Source organism: Thamnophis sirtalis, unplaced genomic scaffold (genome assembly GCF_051295495.1).
Source record: "Thamnophis sirtalis isolate CommonGarterSnake01/CBP01778 unplaced genomic scaffold, rThaSir2_p1.2 scaffold_3, whole genome shotgun sequence".
Lineage (NCBI taxonomy): Eukaryota > Metazoa > Chordata > Lepidosauria > Squamata > Natricidae > Thamnophis > Thamnophis sirtalis.
The window spans coordinates 154,819,274-154,846,870 of NW_028261383.1; the positions used below are offsets into that span (position 1 = coordinate 154,819,274).

Below are 27,597 nucleotides of genomic sequence, written 5' to 3' on the forward strand. Positions count from 1 at the left end.
TGTGTATAATTCAACATTATTGCAGATTAATAAGCCAATAATGATCATCTCAATTGGGAAAGTATACTAGGCAGGCTGGTTTTATGGCCGCCCGTATCCTTTCTAATGACCTTTGAAGTAATAACTCATTACAAAATGAGCAATTGTCTGGAGTGCCTTTAGTTTCTTTCTTTTTCTCTTCCTTTCTTATTTTATTTACTCTTCCTCCCTCCCATGTACACACAATGCTTTCAAGATCTGCTCAATACAGTTTTAACTTAGTCTTGGTGAGGGGGAGATAATTCAGGGGAGACCTTCTCCAGCGCTGTTTGCAACAGTGGTTGGAGGGACAATTTTTCAGGATTTCTTGACTGAGCCAGTCATTTTATGTCTCTCTCTCTAACAAAAACAACAACAATGCTTTACCTCTACTGTGATTAAAGATCCTTGTAAAGTCTCTCTTCAGAAAACTTTTAATTGCTGTTTTAGAACCATAAGGGAGATCAGTGATGTTAAGAATTGAAGTATTGATTTGGAACTCAGGGAGACCCAAGGACAAGATCCTGCTCATCCATGGAGCTTTGTGGGTGGGTGAGGTGAAGCTAAGTGCTAGTGACTTAGCAAGGATAAGTTGGGGAAAGGTGTTTGAACTGCTATAAAGAGTATTGAGCCTTAATGTCAAGATACAGAAGTATTACCTAAATAAATAAATGTTTTGTTGCAGACAATTATGTGCCAAATTTAAATAATATGCATTTTTAGCAGGAAATAAATCTCTTGGTACTGAGACATTTCTTAAGGTGTGCTTATTTATAGCTGAAACTCTAAAATTGCTCTCTAAGATTTGCAGACTGAATGGTTTCTTGGCAAACACTGTCATATCTCAATGGAAATTGCAACAAAGAGTGGGCATGAATTTCTTTAACCTCCTAGGTACTATGTCTCTTTAATGAATTGCTTCCCACTATATTACTGGCAGCTTTTAAAGTAAAACATAGCCATCCTGCTTGAGAACTTTAGATTTCAATTGCCGTATACATACACACTGACTGGAAATCAGGCTAATGTGTTTCTTGTACATGTTTTGAATGAAGACATGGTTTGATTTTACTAGATACAGCCATGAGGTTTCATTTTGAATAGATATTTCAGCATAGAGATTGTAATAAATAGGAAGGGAAGAGATCACTTTAGGCCTTCCCTATTTATATAATTGTGTAGGTTACCCAATTGCAAAAGCAAAAACAAGATTCATTCAATACACTATCAGTATGGAAACCCTCCATTATTTTATCCTTGTACCATTCCCTATAACCAAATGGGGAAAAAAACATAAGGAAATCAGGAGCTTAGAATATGGCAAGGGGTTTGCTGTTCCCATAATTTGCTTAGCATTGTTTTCCCAAATTGGGGTGAGGGAAAAACACAGGAAAATTTGGAGCCATTGCAGTATGCAAGACAACAGAAAACTTCTTACTAATTTTATGATCCGGAGATTAAAAACAAGTGCTTTATCTTAAAACATGTATAAGGTTTTAGCATCTGCAAAGGCAGTTTTTTACGACACTGAATTGCTTTGCTAATTTAGTTTGTGATGCAAATGAAAATCCAATGCATAAATAGGGGAGTTAAACTTCCAGTTTGAAACCCTTGGGTCAGAGCAGGTGATGAATATCTTTCAGAGGACTTGATCATTTCCCACACTGATGTAAATTTGCTACTGTCCTATTCTGCGATGTATGGAGTAAAAAATATTAATCATGAGAAGATGACCTCCTGTGCAAAGATCAGTGTCCCATATACTGTGGCCGAAACTGGCTGCATAATTTCAGGCATTCTGTCATGAAATCCTGTTGTTGTTGTTGTTGGTGGTGGTGGTGGTCAAAATAGGAATAAAAAAGTGAACCCAAGAAAGGCAAAGATCTTGTTGCTGCTTTTTTTTAAAGGTGAAACGCTTTCTGGCAGGGTATATATAGCCATGTGTATGCAGCAAAGGTATCAACTAATGGATCACTCATGAAAGTAGCAGCAATACCATCTGCTGCTGTGGAAAGGAGGACCAGTCCTAGAAAAAAACGCTCCAGAGTCTTTAAAAATAATGCAAATGTGGATTTCATTTGGATGCCACTAAAGATCAAGAGGTTTGAGCCCATGCAAGAGAATTCATAGAGAACTAGACAACCATATTTTAAAATGCAGAGGGGTTTTCACACCTACAGTAGATTGAAGACTTGTTCTGTCACCTAAGCACTGCAGAGCAATCATTCTCATTCAAGAGAATGAATTTCACTAGCCAGCCCCCAAACCATTCAGCCCAGAGTGTATTCTTTTCCTGTGGTGGGCTTGATGAGGTTGAGGCAAGTCAATATGAATGAATGAATGCTGGTGGAGTTCTGCATACTCTGCACATAGCACCGACCTTAGTTATTTCCACAACTAAAGCAAAGAGCCAAAGGAATATCCCTCCCACATGCCCAGGGTGGGCTCGTGTGTATGTGCTTGTGAAGGAGAGAGAAAGAGAATTCAAAAATGATCACAACCTCCCACAGATGGACATCAGCGATGTTAATGGGAAGACGGCATAGTTAAGATACCACATGCAGGAGACAGTTGCTCCGTTTTTCCAAAATGCGTAGCCGCCATCACCCAAACCCTACCACCCGTGGAAGAGCTCGTGCAGACTGGTGCCGAGATCTTGCTGTTTAGCCTACAGTTTTTCAAATCCAACAAGGTGATAAATTTGATGCCAAGTTTATTACAAGTTTATTATCTTAGCTGTTGCCATAACAACAACATAACCCAAGGAACAATGGAATAACAAGTGGGGGAGAGAGGAAGAGGCAGGAGAGAGAGAGGGAAAGAAATGGAACACTTTATTGCTCAAATGCAACTGAGATTCTGTCCATTGGGCAGAAGATGACATCAGCTTTCACAAAATCCTCTGGTTTTGGCAGCCAAATGTACGGAAGTGAGCACATTAACCACTGCATAGAAATATGAATTTCAAATGGGTGGACTGATATTGGATCTGGAAACTTCTGCTTCGTTTCCTAGTATAATAATTAGAACGTATCATATGAAAGATAGTCAACATCTTCATCCCCATTTCTCCTATACTGGAGGTCAGTCCTGAAGTTCAGTCCCCTGGGCAGTCTTCAAAGTGACAAGAACTCTTTATAATCCCAATCCTCTTTTATTTAGGCCAAGGATCCAGGGAAGGTAAGCCATGGAATGCCTTTTCAGAAGGTGCTCTCCTACCCTGGGCATATTTCTGTGAATGTATAAACAGAGAAAGTATTCAGTTTCACCAACACAATTGCCAGTGGGACATAATACAACATTGATTTAATGTTTCCAAAGGGTTTTGTCTTAGACTTATGGATGATGGACAGTTCCATGCTGGATTCCCATAATTCCTTAAGAAATTTGAACTCTTATCTAGTGGTTGGCACTGAAAAAGCAGAGGAGGGAGGGGGGAATGATAGGCTTGGGCAAAAAGGACCTGATCGGGTTCTAATCACTGATTTGGAAAATTAAATCCCATATGAATTGTTGATTTAACTCAATCAAAAGCAAAAGCCCATCTAATCAATTTGAAGCCATCCAATTCTGCTCAATGATTTGATTCAGAAAGCTGACTCGATTCAGAGATTTGAGTGAAGGACCTTCACACTAAATCGGCTAATCAAATAATAACACACTAAAGAGCATTTCTTAATGCTTAAACAGAAAAAAAAGCGAAATTTAACTATGCTGGGAGATATCTAGTTCACTAAGCAATCTGGGATGGGCCTCAAAGTCAAACCGTCACTGTATTGTGCCTGCTGTCTATAGGTAAAAGCAACCTTGACAGTAATTTCCACATGCAGATAATCCAGACAAGCTCACCCAGATGCTGCATCTTTGACATCCTAGGCATTTAGAAAATGTACTGTGGACGCCAATGTGAAAAACAGCAGAACTGGTAATACATAACTGTATTGATCACATCCCACTGAGGCTAGAAAATGTCATGAACCAATTTCTAAGGATCAACATATTCTGTTCAACTGAAGTTACTTTTAATCAAAGGGCACCGAGGTTTTCTTGTATCACACCCCAGGGTAAAATACTATCCTCCTATGGTAGTAGCTTTTAAAGAATTGCAAGGAGAGTAAATATTTTCTAGGGTGGATAAAGCCAACCAAGGGCATTTAACACATCCAGCATCATCTATAATCTACTACCCCTTTGCAAAGAAGCTACAGCTGGCAACTTTACAAAGGGCAGGACTTGCTTAAGAGCAGTATGTTTATTGGCCAATTTAGTAGAACCATACATCAGTCCCTCCAGCACTGGAGGGAGCAAGGGAAAGTCCTGGGAGTGATTGGGGAGGGGAAGCAATAGGAAATTGCTCATAGTAATTCTGATTTATTGATGGCAAAACAAATTCATTAAGGGCTGGTGGTGAAAGAGCTTACCTCTTTAAAAAGCTAGCCAAGGTGTGGAGCTTTTAAAGGCCTACTCTGTTAAAGAAAAGTGAAAGGAAATTGGCATGAAAGTGAATCAGCCATTCATCCTGAGCTGTTGTGTGTGTGTGTGTGTGTGTCTCTCTCTCTGCCCTTCTCATCCTTTGCATTTTAAGATAGTAGCTACTGGATTTGGGATGGTACACAAAAGAAACCCACAGCCCAGCTGCATTGATAAAGTTCAATTTCCCTCCTTAGGCGATAAGATTTCAAACAACTGGTATGATTCTGATTATATCAAATCAACAGGAATGCTAACTTCTGAGAAAGGGAGATTTACATTTTACTCCATATCTCCACAGGCTTTGATTATATCTTACTCTGCCTAGGATCAACCTGAAGGCTGTTTATGCTTCAGCTGTGTGCCTGTGTTTGGCTGACACATGGGCTCGGCATGATACTCACAGGTCAATTAGACCTCATGTGTGTACAACAGATGCTCAGCTAAAGTGCATGATCTGTAGTACTAAACTTTGCAATTGATTAGCATGCTAGTATTTGTTGATATCAGAAACAGCTGATGCCCAGTAGTGATGAAGGGTAAAGTCCTACTTGAATGCTGACCTTGTCTGAATTAGAAATATAAAATAGTGCTATATAAGGAAAAAATATATGCATTTATGATTCTAAGTCACCCGGGGTTACCTTGCAGTAAGATGGGTGGCTTATAATTTTATAAACAAGCAAGTAAAATTTTGCCTGCTACTTCCCATTTAAGTTGGTGATAGGGGAAAATATTTTTCAATGTTATTTCACAGGAGAATAACTTATCTTAAGTTCTCAGGGAAAAGCATGAGGTTCTTACATTTATTTAATAATAAGATGATCACTGCTATTCAGGATTGGTGGTAGTGCCCAATTTTTCATTGTTCCATCATTTCTACCAGGAGTTTTAGCCTTCCTATTTTTCAATTCATTTGCAACAGAAGGAAGATCCTTCCTGGGCAGTTTCTTTAAATCAGAAAGCAATAGTAGTCAGGGAGGTTTCCAAATAATGGAGAGAAGACTACAGGTAGTCCTTGACTTAGAGCAGTTCATTCAGTGACCATTCGAAGTTTCAATGGGGCTTTTTCAATGGAAAAAAGTGACATGACTATTTTTCACACCCTATGACTCTTGCAGCATTCCCCAGGTCACCTGATTTACCTTTGGATGCTTGGCAATTCACATTTATGACAGTTGCAGTGTCCTAGGATCATGTGATTCCCTTTTGCAACCTTCTGACAAGCAAAGTCAATGGGGAAGCCAGATTCACCTAACAGCCATGATTACTGATTTAACAACTGCAATGATTCACTTAACAAATGTGGCAAGAAAAGTGGTAAAATAGGGCAAAACTGATTTAACAAATTTCTCACTTAGCAACATGAATTCTGGGCTCCATTGTGGTCATAGGTCAAAGACTACCTGTAATAGAAAGCATATCGGTTGAATTTCTCCTAGCACATTTACAATAAATTCAAAAATGCTACCTAAGAACTACAAAATTAATTTTCAAGCACCCTACAAATAAAGTGGAAAAGCAGAAAATGCTTTAGATGGGGAGGAAATCATTAAGCAGGCCTTGGCACAGCATTATGTGAAACTTAAAACTTGTTTCTGAAGTACTATTGACATCAGAAACATTTTCAATTCCATGTTGATCATATTATGTTCTGCAGGACCCAACGAAATCAGCTTTATTATGGGGCTATTCTGCATCAACCAACCTTAACCCTACAATCCTATGTGCTCTTAGTAACAACTTGTTCTGGGTTTAGAACTTGTAAAATCCATTGTGTAGGATGTAAGCATTAGAAGATTCATGATGTACACAGATGGCTGTAAGTTGCGGAATCAGAAATGCTGTTTTAATGTTATCAACCCATAATAATATATAGGAAGGCAGAGTACTTGGCAGGACTCTTCAACTAATCCATTCTGCATCTATAGCAGTACATTTTTCTGGTGAATATCTGTGGAGACCCTTCATATATTTCTTCTACAGCTACATATACAGTAGTCTCTACAATTAACCTAGAGAGGAGGTTAAAGTGGAGGGGAGGGGGAGATTATCCAAGGTCACACAGTAACCACTTCAAAATTGGTGCAGATTTTAATCTAGAGTTTTCTAATCTTATGCTAACTTTCTGACCATGACACCAAATTGCTACATGACCATGTTAACTCAGTGGAAGTTTATATTGTGCCCATGAAACCATAGCCCTGTCATTCATAATTGCTCTTCCAATCAAGTGCCTTCCAGATGTTTTGAAACAAAATGCCATTATCACTGGCTATGGTAGCAAGAATATAATGAGAAACGCCAAACATACACAACTGGATGAATCCTTACCTAGAATTGCCATTTAAGACAGTGTTCACTTTTTATTCTGTGTATTCACCTTTCCAATAATAAGTTTCTGAGAGTACCAATATTATAGTCACATTTTCACTTATTTTCTTCTAGTAATAGAAGAACGCTGAATATTCTTACTAAAGATAGTATAAACTTCTCAGGTGGAAGTTTATACTATTTTCGGTAAGAATATTCAGCTTTCTAGAATCCTAGAATTCTTTGGCATAAGGCCCTAGCTCAGTTGCTGGGGGAGCACTTGGTGGGAGGCAGATGTTGCAGCTAATGTCACAATCACTCTATCCTTTCTCTTCCTGGAATCTAGAAACTATCAGAAAAGTGGGAACTAACGATCTCTAAGGAAAGTCTCAACATTTCATGGAGCTGCCACGGTCAATATATGAAGATAAATCTATGTATTTTTAGTCACTTAACAACTGCCTTGTTTAACAATGGAAAATTTGAACTCCATTGTGTTCACAAGTCAAGGATTACCTGTATTAGTGCAATCCATCATCTGATTATCTTGTCTATCCAAACTAAAATTAGGAAAAGCCCTCTAGATGCAGTACACTTCAGAACCTGATGGCACTAGCAGTGATCATGTACCCTTGACTAAAACAACTGGAGACTAATATGGGTTGGGACATGTTTTCTACTTGCTTCACATCAAGGAGTAATGGATTAATGGGGACAAGCATTCCATCTATTCTATTACCTGGATTCTTCCAGATTCCACTACACTGTATTCTAAAAACAGAAAGTATCTATTCAGGTCATGGTTGTCCAAAAGCTACTGTTCAAAAGGCAACTGGATTTTCTTGTTCTCTGCCCTCCCCCTTGAAAACATTTTGCTTCTCAGCCATTTTTTTGAAAGTTCAATTGCATTTTGAACAGCACCTTTGGAATTAAAAACAGAAATGTAAGTCTTCTGGGAGAGATATAAAACTCTCATGCCAGAAAGTGGCTTCTCCATCACTTTCTTCTCTCCCAGTTCTCTCCTCCTCCTCTTCCCCAATTATATTCCATTCTAGTTCATCACCAAGAGAGAGGTCTTTAAGCACCTGCTTAAATTCACCTCCCTCCCCCCAAAAGCATTCTTAATCACGTGCTTAACTTTGATCCAGTGATTAAATGTCACTGAGAGCCAGTGGGACTTAAGCAGGTGCTCCTAATGTTTTGATGGCTTTCGATAGGATTTCTTATTCCTGTTAAAAGTACTTTTTTCCCTGAGCTGAAGGCAATGGAGCTACTTGATCGTGGATTTGAGAGAATTGCTTTGTACTCATTTCAGAAGAGAGTCATCTTCCTTTCACTTCTCTGGAGTCTCTCCTTCCCTCCCATCTTTTTTGCCTGACTAAACTTCATATTCTGACTTCGTCTAGGAAAATTCTGCCTGCCTATTAGAGCACACCAACTTCCAGGAAAAACTAACCTTAATGCAAGATTGCATTCCACCATCCCTGTGGATCATTTAGTATATTATGTGGCAGCATATGTGGGCCTGCCACTGAGCACATACCTAGCAGACAGCTGCAGTCATTACCAACTCCATGGCAAGGATGTCTGCACAATATCCAAGCTATTTGTATTTTCTACTTTGCATTGTTGCCAGCCGCCCAAAGTTGCTTAAGATGGGTAGCCCTATAAATCTTTAAAATAAATATTGGAAGACTCTATACTTTGCATAACTCTACACTATGTCTGCATTGGTCTGGCACATTTCATTGTTTACCTTAAGATTTAGGTAAATCTTTTTTTGCTTGTAATTTCTGACTACTTGTTTGAATCCCATCCTGAAGCAACAGAAGATAAATTGTGTGCATCATCAAATATTTGAAAGGCTGTGACATCCATGACAGAGGAAGTTTGCTTTCTCTGTTGTTCCAGGGGGGTTGGGGTTTTTTTTGTGTGCTTTTGAATCAGTGTTGACTCCTGGAAACTGCCTGCAGTTTTCTCGGCAAGGTTTTTCAGAAGTAGTTTGCCATTACAGGTTCCTAGGGTTGCAAGAGGATGACTGGCCAGCTGGCTTTGTGCCTAAAGTGGAACTAGCACTCACAGTGTCCCAGTTTCTAGCCTGGTGGCTTAACCTCTTCAACAAATTGGCTCTCAAGTTTTCGCCCATGTCTTCAAATTTCACTTATGATTTCATTTATCCAAGTACCAGATCTCCTCCCAATAGGAAGATTCCTTCATTATTCATAGCAAATATATAAGCTGTTATATGCACATCTTCAGTTAATTATGCAGTGATCAGGTAATACAATAAATATCCACACATGCCCACAGAGAGATCAATCACAGAGATAGGTTTTTCCTGCTAATTTTTTTTAACAGACCTACTAACATAAGTGGAACTTCTTTGTGACAAATATGATTCACTTTAAAATTGAATGTGGTTTCTATCATCACAAAGAGGTGGTTTGTAACTTCTAATGTTCTTACTCCACATCATTGAATTGAATTCCTATTTTTTGCCAACTAATTATTTCACGTAGTCCCAATTTCAGGACAGCTGGACTGGGCTAAAAAAAACCTTGGTACTATATTTCTAGAAATTATAATTCCTGGACATAGATTTACAATTTTTAGAAATACTATAATATTAGAAATTTAGAAATATTGTAATACAAAGAAATACTGTACTAGTTTTTTTTCAATTTAGCATCAGATCACCCAAGTACACTGAAGTTTGAGTAAGCATGTTTAGGATCACTGTATAAATGGTTCAATATGATATGACCTTTATTTCTACCATCTCCAACTTATTGTAGCAATTACAAGGTGTAGAACTGGCATATAAATCAGTTTTAAAATCTACTATCTCAGGGATTGTTCCCTTAGACCAGTGGTTCCCAAACTTGGCAACTTTAAGACTTGTGGACTTCAACTCCCAGTTCTGCTGGCTGGAGAATTCTGGGAGTTGAAGTCCACAAGTCTTAAAGTTGCCAAGTTTGGGAGCCACTGCCTTAGACTCATATTAACTACCTCCATATTTTAGATACAGGGAGTTGAGGTAGTGTGCTTTATCTAGACCTAAACATACCAAAGTGAGGTTAACATATAAACTGTGGATTTCTTCATTCATTCCAAAGCACTTGAAGGCCAGAAAAAGAATAATGGATGGAAACCCCACCCGAATGTTGAATGAATGTTGTGTTTTATTATTTTATTTCTATTTTTACTCACGTATTGTCTTATGTTTTGTCTTGCACTCCCCCTCCTATGAATTGTAAGCCGCCCTGAGTCCCCTCAGGGAAAAGGGCGGCCTATAAATAATAAATAAAATCTAAAAAAAAAAAATCTAAACTGACCAAGGAGAGATTCAACCTAGAAACAAGGAGAAATTTTCTGACAGTGAGAACAATCAACCAATGGAACAGCTTGCCTTCGGGAGTTGTGGGAGCTTCAGCACTTGAGACTTTCAAGAAGAGATTGAACTGTCATTTGTCAGAAATGGTGTAGGGTCTCCTGCTTTAGTGGGGGCGGGGGGAGGGTTGGACTAGATGACCTACAAGATCCCTTCCAACTGTGTTAATCTGTTGTTGTTGAATCTGTTGTTGAATAATGATTGTTAGCTGATCTAAAGTATTGTGGTTTCACATTTTTGTTAGATGTTGTTTTTCTTTTCTTTTGTAAGCTGTTCAGAGTCCCATTGTTGATTGGCAGCCATATAAACATAGGAAATCAATATTTTAATCTCATAGTATCTATACTATGGTAACTAGTATATGTTGACCTAATAAGTTAGGTCAACATTGGGAGATTTCTGCTTGGCTTGGAAGGGGTAGGGTGAGGATTCTTATATCTTCCTGCTTTGTTGTTTCGAACTCTGCCAAGGAGCCACCAAAGCTCCTTCCAGAAATGATACAATGGGCTAGAAAGACAATCAGTGAAGATTCCTGGTCCTTTTTAGTTAGATGCACTTGCTGGTTCTTGGTGACATCTGTGAACAGGAGGCAGTTTTTCATTCATACAATACTCCATCTGGCTCCAGCCCAATAGCTCATGTTTTTCTATTAAATTATTTATTGAAAAGATTTATATGGCGTGTTTGAAGGCAAACCCTTACATGATTTACCATGCCTTCTTCTGGGGTGTTTTTTTCAGCTTCCCAGTCTAATTTATAACCCTAGCCTTTCCTGGTGGTATCCTACAGAAATATTATCCAGATCCAACCTAGCTTAGCTTAATCAAGATTAGCCAAAAGCAGACAGTTACTGCCAACTCTATTATAAAGTTATTAGGGGTGATACATTTTATTAGCAACAGCAAAGAGGTGACTTGCCATTCTCCTCTTCCAAGATAAACTAAGGTAAATAAATATGTCTGTGGGTCTCTCTTCAAAATGTCTAGCAATGGAGTTAATAGGAATCAGGTCAGAGTCTACAAGCAATAGTTGCTATAGGTATCCTCCTAGCTTTTCTTCTGGCTCATGTAATTACTCCTAGAGCTAGGTACATACATACATACTACCTAGACATACTGACTCCAGATTGTTGGAAAGTTAGAATGAGTGAAGCCAATCCTTCAAGCAATCTAGATTCCAAATATTTAAAGCTTTTAAAATCCAATCCCATTACTTTCATTTTGATCTGGAAATGTATTAGTAACCAACACAGTTAGTATGAACTAACACTCTCCATGGCTTCATATATGTAATAGTTTGATCTGAATTTTTTTTTCTAAACTTTTTATTAGATTATAGAATAAAGTACCCTATTTCCCCCAAAATAAGACCTATCCTGAAAGTAAGGCCACACGTGTTTTACATGTACACCTAATATAAGCCCTACGCCCTCCCCCAAATAAGCCCTCCTTAAGAGCCTGTGCAGCCGGCTGACCGTACATTCTGTTTGTTTGTTTGCGGTGTCACAGCCACGAGGCGAGACAGGGAGGAGCTGCCCCACATGCCCCACAGTGGCTTACCTCAGGGCCATCCACGCCCCAAAACCTGTCTCACGGCAGCAGTACCAGTAATCATGTGCAGCAGGAGCCCATGTGACCTCCGTCCCACTTCTTCTTTTTGCTCGCGGCCACAACAGAGCAGGAAGCCGAGTGGTGTGCCGCAGCCGGGAGGCGAGGCAGGTGTCAGGGCATGAATGGCCTGGGTACAGGGGCCCTGAGGTAAGCCTGTGTGGTATGTGTGGGGCAGCTCCACCCCCCCCTCCAACTCGCAGCAGCATCATTGCGAGCAAGCAGAAGAAGTGGGCCTCCCATACATGGGGGGGGGAAAGTAAGACACTCCCCCCCACAAATAAACTTTATGAGCTTATTTTGAGGCCCAAAAGAAAATAAGACCTGGTCTTATTTTCAGGGAAACATGGATACCAAAATACAAAAGCAAATATAGGAAGACGCAGTGGGGAGGAAAAGGGGGGGGGAAGCACTGACTTCCGACTTCCTCTGTTGCAATAGAATAATGTGGGGGGTGGGAAATGAAACTTTGATTTCGGGTTTTATTGATTAGATTGATGTGTTGTTATAGAAAGGGCTAGTTTATATTATTATGGAAAAGTAAAAAAGTTGAGGTTCAATATTAATAGTTTGATCTGATTATTAAAATTTGAGGTTCACGCAATACAATGAACCATACATGAACTAGATGGGTTAGCTCCACACAAATGCTAAGCCACGAAAGAACTAATGTATAACAAGACTGCAGTTGGGGGTTACAGCGCAAGCAACTAAGGAAGCACACGTGGTCATTAATGCTACTTGAATATCCCATTTTGGACCGAGTTGAGGAGAACTCCCTGACTGCATAGAAGTAGTCCTTGGTTTACAATCATTCATTTAGTGATTGTTGAGCGTTACAATGACATCGGGGGAAAAAGTGACTTATGAGTGTTTGTCACACTTAACAACTATTGTAGCATTCCCCATGAACATCTGATCAAAATTTGGATGCTTTACAATGGGCTCATATTTATGACAGTTGCAGTATCCCGGGCTCATGTGATCACCTTTTGCGATCTTCTGACGATGGGGAAACCAGATTCGTTTTACAACCGTGTTACTAACTTAACAACTGCAGTGATTCACTTAACAACTGTGGCAAGAAAGGTCATAAAATGGGGGGAAACTCACCTAGCATCTCAATTAGTAACAGTAAAGGTTTGGTCTCTATATGTCGAGAACATGGCATTTTAAATGGAGTGCAACTGGTTCATCCTATTTTTGTATAGATTAGATTTCAGCATGCTTTCCAGAGGTAGTATTCAGCCAGTTCGAAACGGTTCGGGCGAACCAGTTGTGGAAAGTTTGAATAGTTCGGAGAACTGGCAAACACCACCTCTGAATGGCCCCACCCTCCCACACCTGCCGTTCCCTGTCCTATGTTTTTTTTGTTTTTAGCTCAGCTGATTCGCACAGCAGAGCCGATTGCCGCATCTCAGCTGAGCTAAAAAACAGCACAGCTTATCAGTGCTGATACCGAGGGTGGTCTTTGAGTGCTGCGCGCATGCACAGAGCATGCTTTCATAGAACCGGTAGAAAAAGATTCGGAATCCCGCCACTGATGCTTTCCCTTACCCAACCCCATCCTGCTTCAGATCACCAGTTCAAAAGTTGCACGGCCTCCCTTGATAAGCCCACAGAGGTAGAAGTTAGGCCTGGAAATCATCAGTATGTGAAAATAAATCTACAGATGATTTATCTAGTGGTTCCATGTAGGTATTAAAAACCGTAGGAGATAACTTTGTGACATCCATTAATCTATTAGCCTGAGTACTAATCCCTAAGTACCACTTGTGAGATCAGTTCTCTAGAAAGGAATGAAATTGTAATAACATCCAAGCTGGACAGTTGATTCAGAAAAAGAGTGATGACATCAAAAGGTCTTCTGAAAATCTAAAAGAACTGATAAGAGTTCTATTTCCCTTGCTCAACATTTTACCCACCAATGCAACCAAACCTGTTTTTTATCCTCAAACCAAATATGACACCAGATTGGATTGTATCCAAATAACATCATCATCACATCATCATAAGTGTTTCCTGAAGAGTTCCAAATGACATTCCCAGTTAACTTATACCAAATTGTATGAATCCCCTAAGATCAAAGATGTTTAATCTTTCAAACATGAAAATATAACAGATACCACCAGCACAACCCAATAAAAAAAATTCAGTTGTTTGGTCTGCAGACTTAGGCTCTTTCATATCATCCAAGACAAAAGCAAGACAAGTGGTTTTTGATAAGAGTGGTGATCCAGTGTAGTAATATGGGAAGCCACCCTTTATCCAGAGATGTCATCATCTTATTTTAATATAATCAGTTCTGACTGGGAGAATGCTTACAATGTTTTAAATGTCCTTGCCTTGTTAACTATGGAAATTTAAGTTAAACTTTCTACACTAAATGTTCAACCATTGCACCATAGTACTATACCATTTCTTGACATGTGAATAATAACTATAAGCTACTGAAAAAGTTTATCCTAGCTTAAAAATCAGGTGAATTGATGAGGTCCATTCTGTTATGGGAATTCAGTGGTCCATTCTGCTTATGTGAACAATTCGTACAGCACATTAAACTCTGATGCTGTTTTCAGAGAACTAGATCCCAAACTGCGGCTACAGAAAACAGACTCAAACATTTGTAGCTCTGTCAGAAGACAATATCCAGAAGCAGATTGTGTGCTTCAGCCAAAAAAAGGACAAAAGAATTACAAAGACTTGTTAAAATGATTAGGGGGCTTAGTTTTAGTACTCCATTAATATAAGTTATCGTTGTTTGGGTTATGGTAATCATTTGCAGAAGAGAAAATGGATATTACCCCAACTCTCTCATCCAAAATAAGCAGTGTTAATATAATAAGGCATATTTCATATTTATCTAGTGTTTCAGACTTGTAAGTGTGAAAGCTCTTCACAAACGTATTCCCAGTAATCCAAATAACAAAGTTGTATAAAGCTACTTGCTCATCTTTTTAGGCTGTACTCAGGACTGCAGTTTGGGAAATGTAATACTGAACATAAAGAACCCTCTTCCCTGTTGCTAGGAATTCGGGACTGTGGTTGGTTAAGAGATTGTCCCTGAAGTCATTCACTGCTGCTATAGGAAAAGCCACACATTTTCATCTGCATAACTTTTGTGTACTTGACACTTCCTGACAACTGATGAAGGACCAGGGGAGACATGATACCAGCATTCCAATATTTGAGCGGCTGCCACAGAGAGGAGGGGTCAAGTTGTTTTCCAAAGCACCCGAACGCTACACAAGGAATAATGGATGGAAACTGATCAAGGAGTGATTCAACCTAGAAATAAGAATTTTTCTGAGAGTGAGAACAATCAACCAATGGAACAGCTTGCCTTCAGAAGTTGTGGGAGCTTCAGCACTGGAAGCTTTCAAGAAGAGACTGGACTGCCATCTGTAAGAAATGGTGTAGAGTCTCCTGCTTGGGCAGGAGGACCTACAAGGTCCCTTCCAACTCTGTTAATCTTTTAAAGACCATGTCCCCATTCATGCAACACTTGTATCACAACTCAGATAATTGCCACACTCTACTGGCAGGTCCTCTCTTCTGTTCTTGCTTGTTTTGCTGATCTGAGTTTAAAATTCTGCAGTCCAGTTCCCCTTTTCACTTACATTTCTATATCCCACTATTGGCTTCCATCTCATAGCACTATAAAATCTTAATTCCGGACAATGTGTACTGTGGCCCGGAGCTGCTCCTTAGTCATCCTCATTATTGTTTGCCCACCCTCCTTGGCATTTTGTTGCCACTTCAACAGCAAATTCAAACTTTTGAGACTTGGGTCCATTGCTTTGGAGTCAGCTGTCCTTACTCTTCAGATGATACACAATTTGTTTTGTTTCTGTAAATATATATGTAAATCTATTTTTGTTTGATTCTGAAAAATAGGGGAGAAATTGAGACTGGTGGATTCTGGACTGGTCTTAGTCGTGACCCGTCAAAAGCGCGGACGGCAAAAGCGCGATCGACAAAATCGCGCCTTTGACGTCATCACAGCGCGCCGAAAAAGATCGAAAAATTCAAATAAAAATTAATAAAAATTAAATTAAAGCAAGCCGATTCACATAAAGGTAAGGGTTAGGTTTAGGGTTAGGGTTAGGTTAAGGGTTAGGGTTAGCTTTAGAGCGTTAGCGTTAGGGTTAGGTTAAGGGTTAGCGTTAGGTTTTTCGTTACTTTAACGGTTAGGTTTAGGGTTAGGTTTAGGGTTAGGTTAAGAGTTAGGTTTAGGGTTAGGTTTAGGGTTAGGTTTGGGGGGCTTAGGGTAAGGTTTTCGCTTTATTTTTACATTTTTTGAACTTTTTCGTCGCGCTGTGATGACGTCACAGCGCGCTTTTGTCGAGCGCGATTTTGTCCTACGCGCTTTTGTGGTGGAACCGGTCTTAGTAACAAGTCTTTCCTGGTCTTAGGTTAGATATTGTTCAATTTTACTTATTTATATGCTGTATACGGTTAGCAGGTTTTATATAGTCTTTTTTATTTAACAGAAGCTTTAATAGATTAACAGAGTTGGAAGGGACCTTATAAGTCATCTAGTCCAACCTCCTGCCCAAGCAGGAGATTCTACACAATTTCTTACAGATGGCAGTCCAGTCCCTTCTTGAAACCTTCCAATGATGAAGCTCCCACAACTTCTGAAAGCAAGCTGTTCCATTAGTTGATTGGTCTTATAAAAACTATCTTTATTTCTAGGTAGAATCTCTCCTTGATCAGTTTCCATCCATTATTCCTTGTCTGGCCTTCAGGTGCCTTGGAAAACAACTTGACCCCCTCCACTCTGTGGCAGCCCCTCAAATATTGGAACACTGCTATACTGTCTCCCTTGGTCCTTCTCTTCACTAGATTAGCCATGCCGAGTACTTGCAACCATTCAACGTACATTTTAGCCTCCAGTCCCCTAATCATCTTGCTTGCACTTCTCTGCACTTTGAGTCTCGACATCTCTTTTACAGTGTGGTGACCAAAACTGGATGTACTTTTTAAATTGTAAATTCCTGCTAGGCATTCTGCTCTATTTCTTTAGAACCTGGCTGCCTAGTTTTGTAATACATTTATTTTCACATTAAATTGATATTCCGTTATTACTCTCCTGCGCTTATTTTAACAAGTGCAATGTTGGAGTGCAATACAATTACTATTGTTGTTTTTTCAACATGTAGCAAACCAGTTCTAATATATATGAAAAACTTTCTCTTTCCAATGAGTTAAGTCTGAACTTCTGCCTCAGAGTCCTACCCTGAGGTACCACTGGATAAAAATTAGGGCGTTTAAATCAGAGCAATAAAGGGTTTTCAAGAAAGCCCCCAAGGGAAGTAAAGTATTCCGCAAGGCTTTTTGATTCATAACTAGCATACTTTGAGAAAAGTAAGTTTCACTGCATTCAATATTATTGGGAAAGAATGTGTTTGATTGCAATCTATGCAATATGGTGTTAGGGAAAGAAAGACACAGGTAGTCCTCAACCATTCATTTATTGACCATTTGAAGTTACAACAGCACTGAAAAAAGTGACTGGTCTTCGCACTTATGACCATCCCATCTTCCCCACAGACACAGGACCAAAGTTTGAGAGCTTGGCAACTGGAATATATTTATGATGGTTGCAGTGTCCCAGGGTTATGTGATTGACATTTGCAATCTTCCCAACTGGCTTCCAACTAGCAAAGTCAATGAGGAAAGCTGGATTTGCATAATGACTGCAATGAATCACATAACAACTATGGCAAAAAAAAAGGTCGGAACATTGGGCATGACTCACTTAACAACTGCTTTGCTTAGCAACAGAAATTCTGATCCTAATACAGTCCTAAGTCGTACTTATACACTCAAATGTATAATTAAGCACCTATACATTTGAGTGGCATTTTCTCCACTGTAATTAGACAGCTGAATATTTTTTTTATAATAAAGTTGGGTACTTTGTGAAACTACCCACATTTTTCAGACTTTAAGAGGCACTGGATTATAAGACGCACCTAAATTTACAGGAGGAAAACAAGAAAAAAATAGTTTTTGGCCTCCGTGTGTCACAGGTCCCCAGAAGCACTCTGCAGTGCTCCGCATTTCCCATTTTTGCCAAAAATGCACCTGTATTTGGCCTGCAGAGTGCTTCTGGAAGCCTGGGAGGGCAAAAACGCAATGTACAGAGGGCTTGGGAGCCAAATGTGATCATTTTTTGTGAAAACGGGCTCAGGTTTGGTGAAAATGGGCCCATTTGGGGCAAAAACGGGCTGTGCAGAGCACTGCAGAGCATTTCTGGGGGCCTGGGAGGGCAAAAATGTGCTGTACAAAAGACTTGGGAGCCCAAAAATGCCCGTATTCAGTTTATAAGAAGCACCACACATTTTTGGGAGGGGCAGGAAGGTGCATTTTATACTCCGAAAAATACAGTACTCAACATTTTGCCATTTACCTTTTTTGTTTCTAGCCCCTGCCTCAGAAGTACAGTGTACAAGACCGTACTCTCAAAACTACATGTAACACCACTTCAGTACTTTCAGAGCTGGGTGTCTGAAGTGCTTTGAATATTTTGGATTATGAAATCCCAAAGTGCCTGGCCATCATCCATGCTGACTAGAACATACAGTATAGATTTCTAGTCCAAACATTTGGATGATACTAATTGCTTGTCTCTGTACTATATACAAATACAGACATATCCAAACAAATTTCCTCCACCGGTTTGGTTAAGAATGGATTATCAGAGTTGGTTGTATTCAACATATACTATGCAGTGGGTTGTGGGGGTGGGTGGGAGAAAGCTGGGTAAAGCTGTTCTAACTTGGACAAGGGGTAGCTCAGTGGCTAAAACGCTGAACTTGTCAATCAGAAAGGTCAGCAGTTCGGTGGTTCAAATCCCTAGTGTCGCATAAGGGAGTGAGCTCCCACTACTTGTCCCAGCTTCTGCCAAGTTTGAAAGCACATAAAAAATGCAAGTAGAAAAATAGGAGCCACCTTGGTGGGAAGGTAAGAGTGTTCAGTGCTCCTTCGGCATTTAGTCAGGCCAGCCACATGACCATCACAAAGACATCTTTGGACAGCACCAGCTCTTCGGCTTTGAAAAGGAGATGAGCACCGCCCCCTAGAGTCGGGAATGACTGCACATATGTGCAAGTGAAACCTTTACCTTTTATCTTAACTTGGACAAGTCAGTTTGTCCGGTAAGTGACAATGAGTTTGTTTTCACCGACCGTATAACTAAAAGAGGCTTTTCTGATCTAGTACAATTTAGATCACTAGAACTAAAATTCCCTTCATTTTTAATCTGCTTGAAAAATGGCTATGGGGATTTTGGAAGTTGTATTCCTAATGTATCTAGAGGACACCAAATTGGATAAAATGGCCTTAAGCATACAGGATGGACAGCTGCCTAATGTTCTGCAAATTCCACATTCTCTGGAGGTTTGATTTAAAAACTACCGTTTGATTTAAAAACTACCGTTTCAGTGAACTTTGAGGAAATCAGGCCCAGTGTCTGCTCTTTCGCATCTGTTTCTCCTGACTTTAACAGAAAAGTTCAAACAACTGCATGCTCTCATTTCTGAGATCAGCCTTTCCTAGACCAGATATTGTCCAACCAGGTTCCTCGCGTTTTCATTCAGAATTGCTCTCTGTACAATTTAGCAAGGAGAAGAAAGAGGGACACCAGGACTACTGTTTTCTCTTGCAAACCATCCAGTTTGAGGAAAAGGTGGGTATGGGTGCATTATCAGATTATTTATTTATTTATTTGGTCAAACATGTACGAGATAACAGGTGTAAGTATAAACATGGACATGACCAAAGAAATGAGTACAAATAAATGGGGACAGTAGGACAGGGTAGGAACGCTTGTGTGCTAATGCCCTAACCCTTACAGACCTCTCAGGAAAGGGGTGAGATCCACGCTATACAGTTTAAGGTTAAAGTTATGCGGGTTTGAGGATGTAACAACAGGATAGAGCATTCCAGGCATTGACCATTCTGTTGCTGTATTTTCCGTATTTTCTGCAATCAAGTTTGGAGCGGTTTACCTTGAGTTTGTATCTATTCTTTGCCTGTGTATTATTATGGTTGAAGCTGAAGTAGTCATTGACAGGTAGGACATTGTAGCAGACAATTTTGTGTACTACACTTAATCGGCATAGTTTTAGGTTGTCCAAGCCCAAAATTTCAAGTCTGGTGGCATAAGATCTATTGTGTGCAGTGGAGTGGACTACTGTTCTCGTGAAATACCTCTGGACTCGCTCGATTGTATTAATGTCCGATATACAGTGTGGATTCCAGGCAGATCATACGTGGCAATGCTTCCATTTGTGCAAACTGGGTGTGTACTCACAGCCCTCTGCTAGCTGGTAGGTGGTGGTTCACACAGGAAAACTAAAAATGAGAGCAAGAAGGTAAAAACTAAAAACGAGATTGTTGTGATCACTATTTGATGAGCCTTCACATATCTTGGATAGTAAATGCTTTCAAATAGAACAAGCCTGCAAACAGTACAAATCAGTGTTACATTCTCCGAAAAGATGAGTAGAAAACACCTTGTCAGTTCTGCACAGGCTTTCCTCTGAATTGGAACAGCTTGATTGACCCTCACCTGAACCACACTAGAGCACAACTGATGACTGTGTTCCACATGCCACACCTTCGACTCTGCCCTAGACTCACAGAAGCACAAAGAAGCCAGCTATGCAAATGTTATGCCAAAATTAGAGCCTTTCTCCAGTCTGTCACAGATTTTTTTTTTAAAAAAAAGATGAATGCATCGAATTATGAGTTATAAGTTATTTCTGGCATCTCTAGCCATTGTTTGCCTGCCATAGAGGATGGGCTAATTGTCCTCTTAAAAGAATCTAGACAATAGAGATCATTCCAATCTAGCAAGCAGAAGATTGCAACAGGGTCCCTGTTCTGGTATCTCTCTCTATCTTGGGATCTTTAATTTAATGCTAACTCTCTTGCTGCTGTCTTCACAAAGGTCATGCTCTTTTGAAGTATCCTGCTCCACTGACACCGGCTCCTTGTACAAGTTAATACATGGGCTTCATGCTTGTGTAAACAAAAGGATGCAAACAGCCCTCTGTTTGACAGACTGTCAGTCCTCTGTTTGAAGGCATTTTCAGTTTGGCAGGCTGGTTTTCCACGTCTACTTTAAACATAAGGAAAGGGAGGGAGGGGCCATCAAGGACAATAGAATGAGCAATCACATAAGTCCCTTAGCCGCCATTTTTTTCAAGTTTGTAAATACACTTTTAAATTAACATAAGCACAATTTATGGAAACCTATAACACCTTAAAAATTGCAATGGTGGGTCAGACTATGCAGTTTAGATTTGAGGGAACTCCACCCAAAGCTCCAAATCATATTGACTTTCTGAAGTAAATCACAATGTCTGTTTGAACACGGTATCAGATACATCCCAAATGATTTCAGCGATTCACCCACTATTGTACGCATGCAGAAACTCAATTTTCTTCCCTCATAAATCAGTTTAGAAACCTGACTCAGATAAACCAATCTGACTATTTGCTTTGGACATCTGAACTAAATGACATCAATTTTCTAAATCAGTCAATGTTTGAATGGTATTTTACTGATGTACACTCTTTACTAATAAGTAATGAAAGCGTTTCCCTCTTAGGGCTCAAAACAAACTCACTCCAGGCAAAAATTAAACAAAGTATTTCTTATTGCAGGTATTGCCATCGTTGTCACACCTTTCCTTGTTAACATAATGCTTCAGTATTGCATTTGCTGCTACCAAAGCCACTCAAAATTGCAAGAAAAGGATCCGCAGTGAAAATAAACACAATGAATGTTAGAAGCACGTAGATAACAATTTCCAAATGCAACTACCAGCATAGCAACCAATCTTCAACAAGTGATGAATAAACAAACGAACAAACTTCTGGTATGATAAACACATGTGATACGTGAACTATTTCATCTCCATGCTACAGCTACTCCTTGGAATCCTCACCTCTGAAGAATACAAATGCAATTAAAGAGTAGCCCCTAAAGAATAAGCCATCTTTTAAAAAAAAATTATTAAAAGTTTTTTTTAAAAAATAATTTTTTACAATTTCCTTCTATACAACATTTCCACATCAGTATACATCCACTGTATATACATTCCCCCCTTGTTTCAATTTCTCTTTGTCTATACATATATTCTAATGTTTTGTTTTATTTCGTTTTATACATACTTATACATTTCTTAAATTACAATCTTTCATTGTATGTCATTTCCATTTATACATGTTTATTCATCTCTACATATATATTGCTAATTTCTAACTCCTGTGTCTTCTTCATTTAATCTTTCCTTAAGCTTTACACCTGTCCTCTAGCCATTTGTACCACTCATTCCATACCAGATAATAATCTGTTTCCTCTTTATCTTTAATTTATAGTTTTGTGCATATATTATTCTTGCTACTGTTGTAATATATCAAATTAAATATTGTAAAAAAATTTAATCATCCTTCCCTGTAGGTATTTCCAATAAAAATAATTCCAGTTTCATGTCTATTTGCTGTTTAGTTATCTCTTTGAGCCATTTTCTTATTCTGTTCCAGTATTCTTCAGCTTTCGGGCACAGCCACCAGATGTGGTAGCATGTTCCCTGATTTTGTCTACATTTCCAACAGTCTGGTGATGTATTTGGGTACATGGAGAAAGGTGTCATTTGTAGAACATTTTATACATATTTTCCTTGTAGACTACTGCCATTGTCAATTTATAATTTTCATAGAATAAGCCATCTTATTTGCCAGGCAGCTATACACTGCTTTATGTTTGGCTCTGAACCCCCCCAATGGCGAAATTCCCCCGCCATTGCATACACCAGACACAAACTGTTAAACTAATACAGGTAGTCCTCAACTCACAAAAGTTTATTTAGTGACCATTGAAAGTTACGATTCCAAAAAAAGGGACATACCAACATTTTTCACAGTTACGACTTTTGCAGCATCCCCATGGTCATGTGATCAAAAATCAGATGCTTGGCAACTGGTTTATATTTGTGACTGTAGTTATGTGATAACTTTTTGACCTTCTGACAAGCAAAGTCAATGGGGAATCCAGATTCATTTAACAACCGTGTGACTAACTTAACAAATGCAATGATTCCCTTAACAACTGTGGCAAAATGGGACAAAATCATAAAATGGGACAAACTCGCTTTAGAAATGTTTCACTTAGCCACATAAACTTTGGGCTCAATTGTGGTTGTGACTCAAGGACTACCTGTATTTGATCTCAATGCTATTAAGTAACCTGTGTAGGTGAGCTAAAATTCATTCTCACACAATTAATTGAGAAGTGGCTGAATTGTGTACAAACTGCAGCTTCTATAACTATTTCTGAGTGATCCAATCGAAAATGTGCTGGGAGTTTGAAAGGAATTCAAAACATACCGTAGCAACATACTAAGTTGTTCCAAGCAAAGCTGCCTTTTGCAATTGACTGATGGTAATTTTGTCAATGCCTGTGGTGTTGAAGTGCTACATAATGATTGGTTGCAGAGTTTGCCTACCTATCTAATCCTTCCAGAGGACCTGAAATAAGCTGATGTTATTTAATAACATTCAAGCTATTATCACAGGATGTAAGCTGTTCCAAGCTGCCTTTTGCAATTGATTAGGTGATTTTGTTAGCCTTAACGATGTTCAAGTGGTGTTACAGATGTTTTGAAACCACAACAAAGGACCTATTGCTATTGGTACTATTGCTTTATTTTACAGATGTTCCAGTCATTCTATTTGCAGGTGTTTATATTTTGTGATTTTCTCCAGTGTTTTCTCTTCTATTCTGCTGTTGCCAGGTATTGCAACATCCAGTACCTAGATTTTTTTGTGGTGATGCATTATTATTTACAACAATGTGAAGTCACATCTGCCAGTTTTTTAACTGGTATTGGCCTTCATATGCATCAAGTTCTTCCCAAGAACCTAAGATGACATAATGTATCAGAGTAATATATGGGTGGATCCAAGCAGTGTGGTCTTTTGTAACTGACAGGTGGAAAATTTGTCAATGCACAGATTTTTTAATTGCCAGCCAATATTATTTTTTTTTGGAATGGCACCCAGTGTGCCAATAACCACTGGGGCCACCATGACTGACTGGCACATGCCATGATATTTCAATTTTGATTTTCAGATCTTGATAATTTGTGATCGTCTCTAATTCTTGGTCTTCTATTCTATTATCTCCTGCTATTGTGACATCAATTGTCCACATTTTCTTCTTTTGAAACACAGTTAAACCTGGTGTGTTAGGAGTGATGACTTTCATCAGTTTGTATTTGGAAATCTCACTGTATTTGGAAATCTCACTATATTTAACTTGCTCGTTTTTTGGTTTTTTTTGCTACTTTTTCAACTCTATGTTTCCCACCATTTTTCATTAAAGGAACATGATACTGTTTACAGATGTTCCAATGAGTCATTTTGGTGACTATGATGTTATGTTATGTTATGTTATGTGATGTGATGTGATATATGATATGATATGATATGATATGATATGATATGATATGATATATGATATGATATGATATGATATGATATGATATGATATGATATGATATGATATGATATGATATATGATAGGATAGGATAGGATAGGATAGGATAGGATAGGATAGGATAGGATAGGATATATGATATATGATATGATATATGATATGATATATGATATGATATATGATACGATATATGATATTATATTGTTATTATTTTATTATTATTATTATTATTATATTATATTAACATTACATTATATTACATATTATCATATGATATCATATCATATGTACAACCTTGAATACTATATTCATTTTCATCCCAAATGCATAGTCATGTGGTAGTGCAAATATGGTATAGTGTTGAAATTTTTGATCACAGCTAGGAAAAGAAAGATTCAAGTCTACACCCAGTTACTAAAACTCACTGCATAACTTTCGGCCAGTCACTCTCTCCCACCTAGTAGTATCTACAGGTGAGGGAAAAATAGTGGTGAAGACTGTGTTTTAGTAATGTGGTGATCTGTCTCTGCATTTATGCCACATTAAAAATGCTATTCTTAAGAAGCTAAGAAGTTAAAATTATTTTTGTTACACTTATAACATAGATTTATTTACCTCAGAATACAGCAGGAACCAATTTGATGTAGTAATTAAGGCACCAAGCTAGAAACCAGCAAAATACTGCTTGGGCAGAAAGCCAACTGGATGACCTTGTGCCAGTCACTAATTCTCAACCCTAGGAAGCAGGTAAGGGCAAACCACTTCAGAAAAACTTGCCAAGAAAACTACTAGTCTAGGCAGTTGCCAGGAGTCAAGCTGACCTGAAGTCACCAAAATAAATATCTGACAGCCTCTGTCAGCATCCAAAGGTGGGGTCCAAAAATGCCACCACATGACTGAAACCACATACAAAATGCACAAGACTTTGCATGTTTATGTTTATTGTCTTGACTTTTTGGATTCTCCCCAAGTTGACCCTGCCTCACAGTGTTCCCCATCTGTCATGCCTATGATATACAAGTCCATTGATTGCATGGAAAACACAAGATTTTACTCTTTGCCAAGTGAGTGACAAAGCAAACATGCACATTTTCTGTAGACAGCCCTCTTCCAAAGTCAACTTTTGAAAAAGTCTACGTTATCCTCAGTGCAATTGCAAGTTGGCCAAATTTATGTGTACAAATCTTGATGTTCTATGACAACAAAAGAGTAGAGGTAGAAAGTGTGTCAGCAGATGGGAACATACAAGCCCATAAACAAACTATCAGAAATGCATCAAGAAGTAAATTGCTAAAGAGAAAAGGTTTTCATGTGTATCTCTGTTAGTTGGAAATTACCATCCAAGATGATCCTGTGAATGTTTGAATGGCATTATATATGGCCCAACCCATTCGGCGGGACACATGCTTGACCTTGTATTTCTCTCGGAGCAGTGGATGTGTGATCTTGGTCTGAGGGGGAGTGACATCGTACCCCTGTCGTGGTCAGACCATTGCCTACTGAGGCTCGACTTCCGGAGGCCAAACCCCCACTGTAGGGAGGAGGAACCGACCAGGTGGTTCCGCCCCAGGCGTCTTATGGAGCCAGTAAGGTTCCAGACAGAGCTTGGGGTTATTCCTGATACTTTCACCCACAGTCCGGTAGAGACTCTGGCTGCTGCGTGGCACTCGGCAGCGTCAGAGGCCCTCGACCGGATTGCGCCACTGCGGCCCCTCCGTGGCAGCGGATCCCGGAGACCACCTTGGTTCACCGAGGAGCTCCGGGAGATGAAGCGCCGGAGGAGATGCCTAGAGCACCGTTGGAGGTCCGATAAGTCCGCATCGAACCGAGCAATGGTAACCACCTGCACCAGGGAATATACTAGGGCACTTAGGGCAGCTAAAAGATCACATATAGCCTCCCTGGTTGCGTCCGCTGAGTCCCGTCCAGCCGCCCTGTTTAGGATAACCCGCTCCCTGTTGAATAAAAGGGAGGCGGGGGAACCCTTGCAGGGCAGAGCTGAAGAATATGCCCAATTCTTAGCGGACAAAATTGCTCGGTTTCGGACGGACTTGGACTCCACATCTGCAGTTCCAGCCGAGACTCAGGGGGACCAAGTTCAACAGCTCTGGGTTGAGTTTCAGGAGGTTACCCCCGGGGATGTGGACAAGGCCATGAGAGCTGTGAGTTCCTCCACCTGTGCTTTGGATCCGTGTCCCTCATGGCTGGTTTCTAACTGCAGTGAGGTGACACGAGGCTGGATCCAGGCGGTTGTAACCGCCTCCCTTCGGGAGGGGAACTTCCCCGCCGCACTGAAGGCGGCGGTGGTGAGACCCCTCCTGAAGAAGTCATCCCTAGATCCAGCTGTCCTTAATAACTACCGCCCGGTCTCCAACCTCCCCTTTCTGGGGAAGGTTGTTGAGAAGGTGGTGGCCTTCCAGCTCCAACGGTCCTTGGAGGAAGCAGACTATCTAGACCCTTTCCAGTCAGGCTTCAGACCCGGTTACAGCACTGAAACCGCCTTGGTCGCATTGATGGATGATCTCTGGAGAGCCAGAGATGAAGGACATCCCTCCATCCTGGTCCTCCTTGACCTCTCAGCGGCTTTCGATACCATCGACCATGGTATCCTTCTGCGAAGACTGCGGGAGGTGGGAGTGGGAGGCACCGTGTTACGGTGGTTCTCCTCCTACCTCTCGGACAGGTCGCAGTCGGTGTTAGTGGGAGGGCAGAGATCGTCCCCAAGGCCCCTAAAATATGGGGTGCCGCAGGGTTCGGTCTTATCCCCCCTACTATTTAACATTTACATGAAACCGCTGGGAGAGATCATCCGTAGGCACGGGATTAGATACCATCAATATGCGGACGATACTCAATTGTATCTGTCCGCCCCGTGCCAAATCAATGAAGCGGTTGACGTAATGGACCGGGGACTCGAAGCCGTCATGGACTGGATGAGGATTAACAAGCTTGTGCTCAACCCAGAAAAGACCGAGTGGCTGTTGTGTTTTCCTCCCAAAAATTCGGCTATTAATCCAACACTCAGGCTGGGGGGTCAAATTTTACACCCCTCAGAGAGGGTTCGCAACTTGGGAGTCCTCCTGGATCCACAGCTGTCATTCGACCATCATATAGCGGCTGTGACCAGGGGGGCATTCGCCCAGGTACGCCTGGTGCGCCAGTTGCGACCCTACCTGAACCGGGAAGCTCTCACAACAGTCACTCGGGCCCTCGTGATCTCTAGGCTGGAATACTGCAATGTGCTCTACATGGGGCTGCCCTTGAGGAACATCCGGCGACT

At 40.1% G+C, this 27,597-nt stretch overlaps 1 long non-coding RNA gene across 1 annotated transcript in view; it reads right to left on the reverse strand.

Annotated features, from left to right (window-relative positions):
- Positions 1-2,714: 2,714 nt before the first annotated feature.
- LOC106538099 (uncharacterized) overlaps positions 2,715-27,597 on the reverse strand; it is a 94,365-nt gene continuing 69,482 nt past the window's right edge. Inside the window, exon 2 of the long non-coding RNA XR_001312701.2 lies at positions 2,715-3,250. This is a non-coding gene — a long non-coding RNA (uncharacterized LOC106538099). The remainder of the gene's footprint in view (positions 3,251-27,597) is intronic.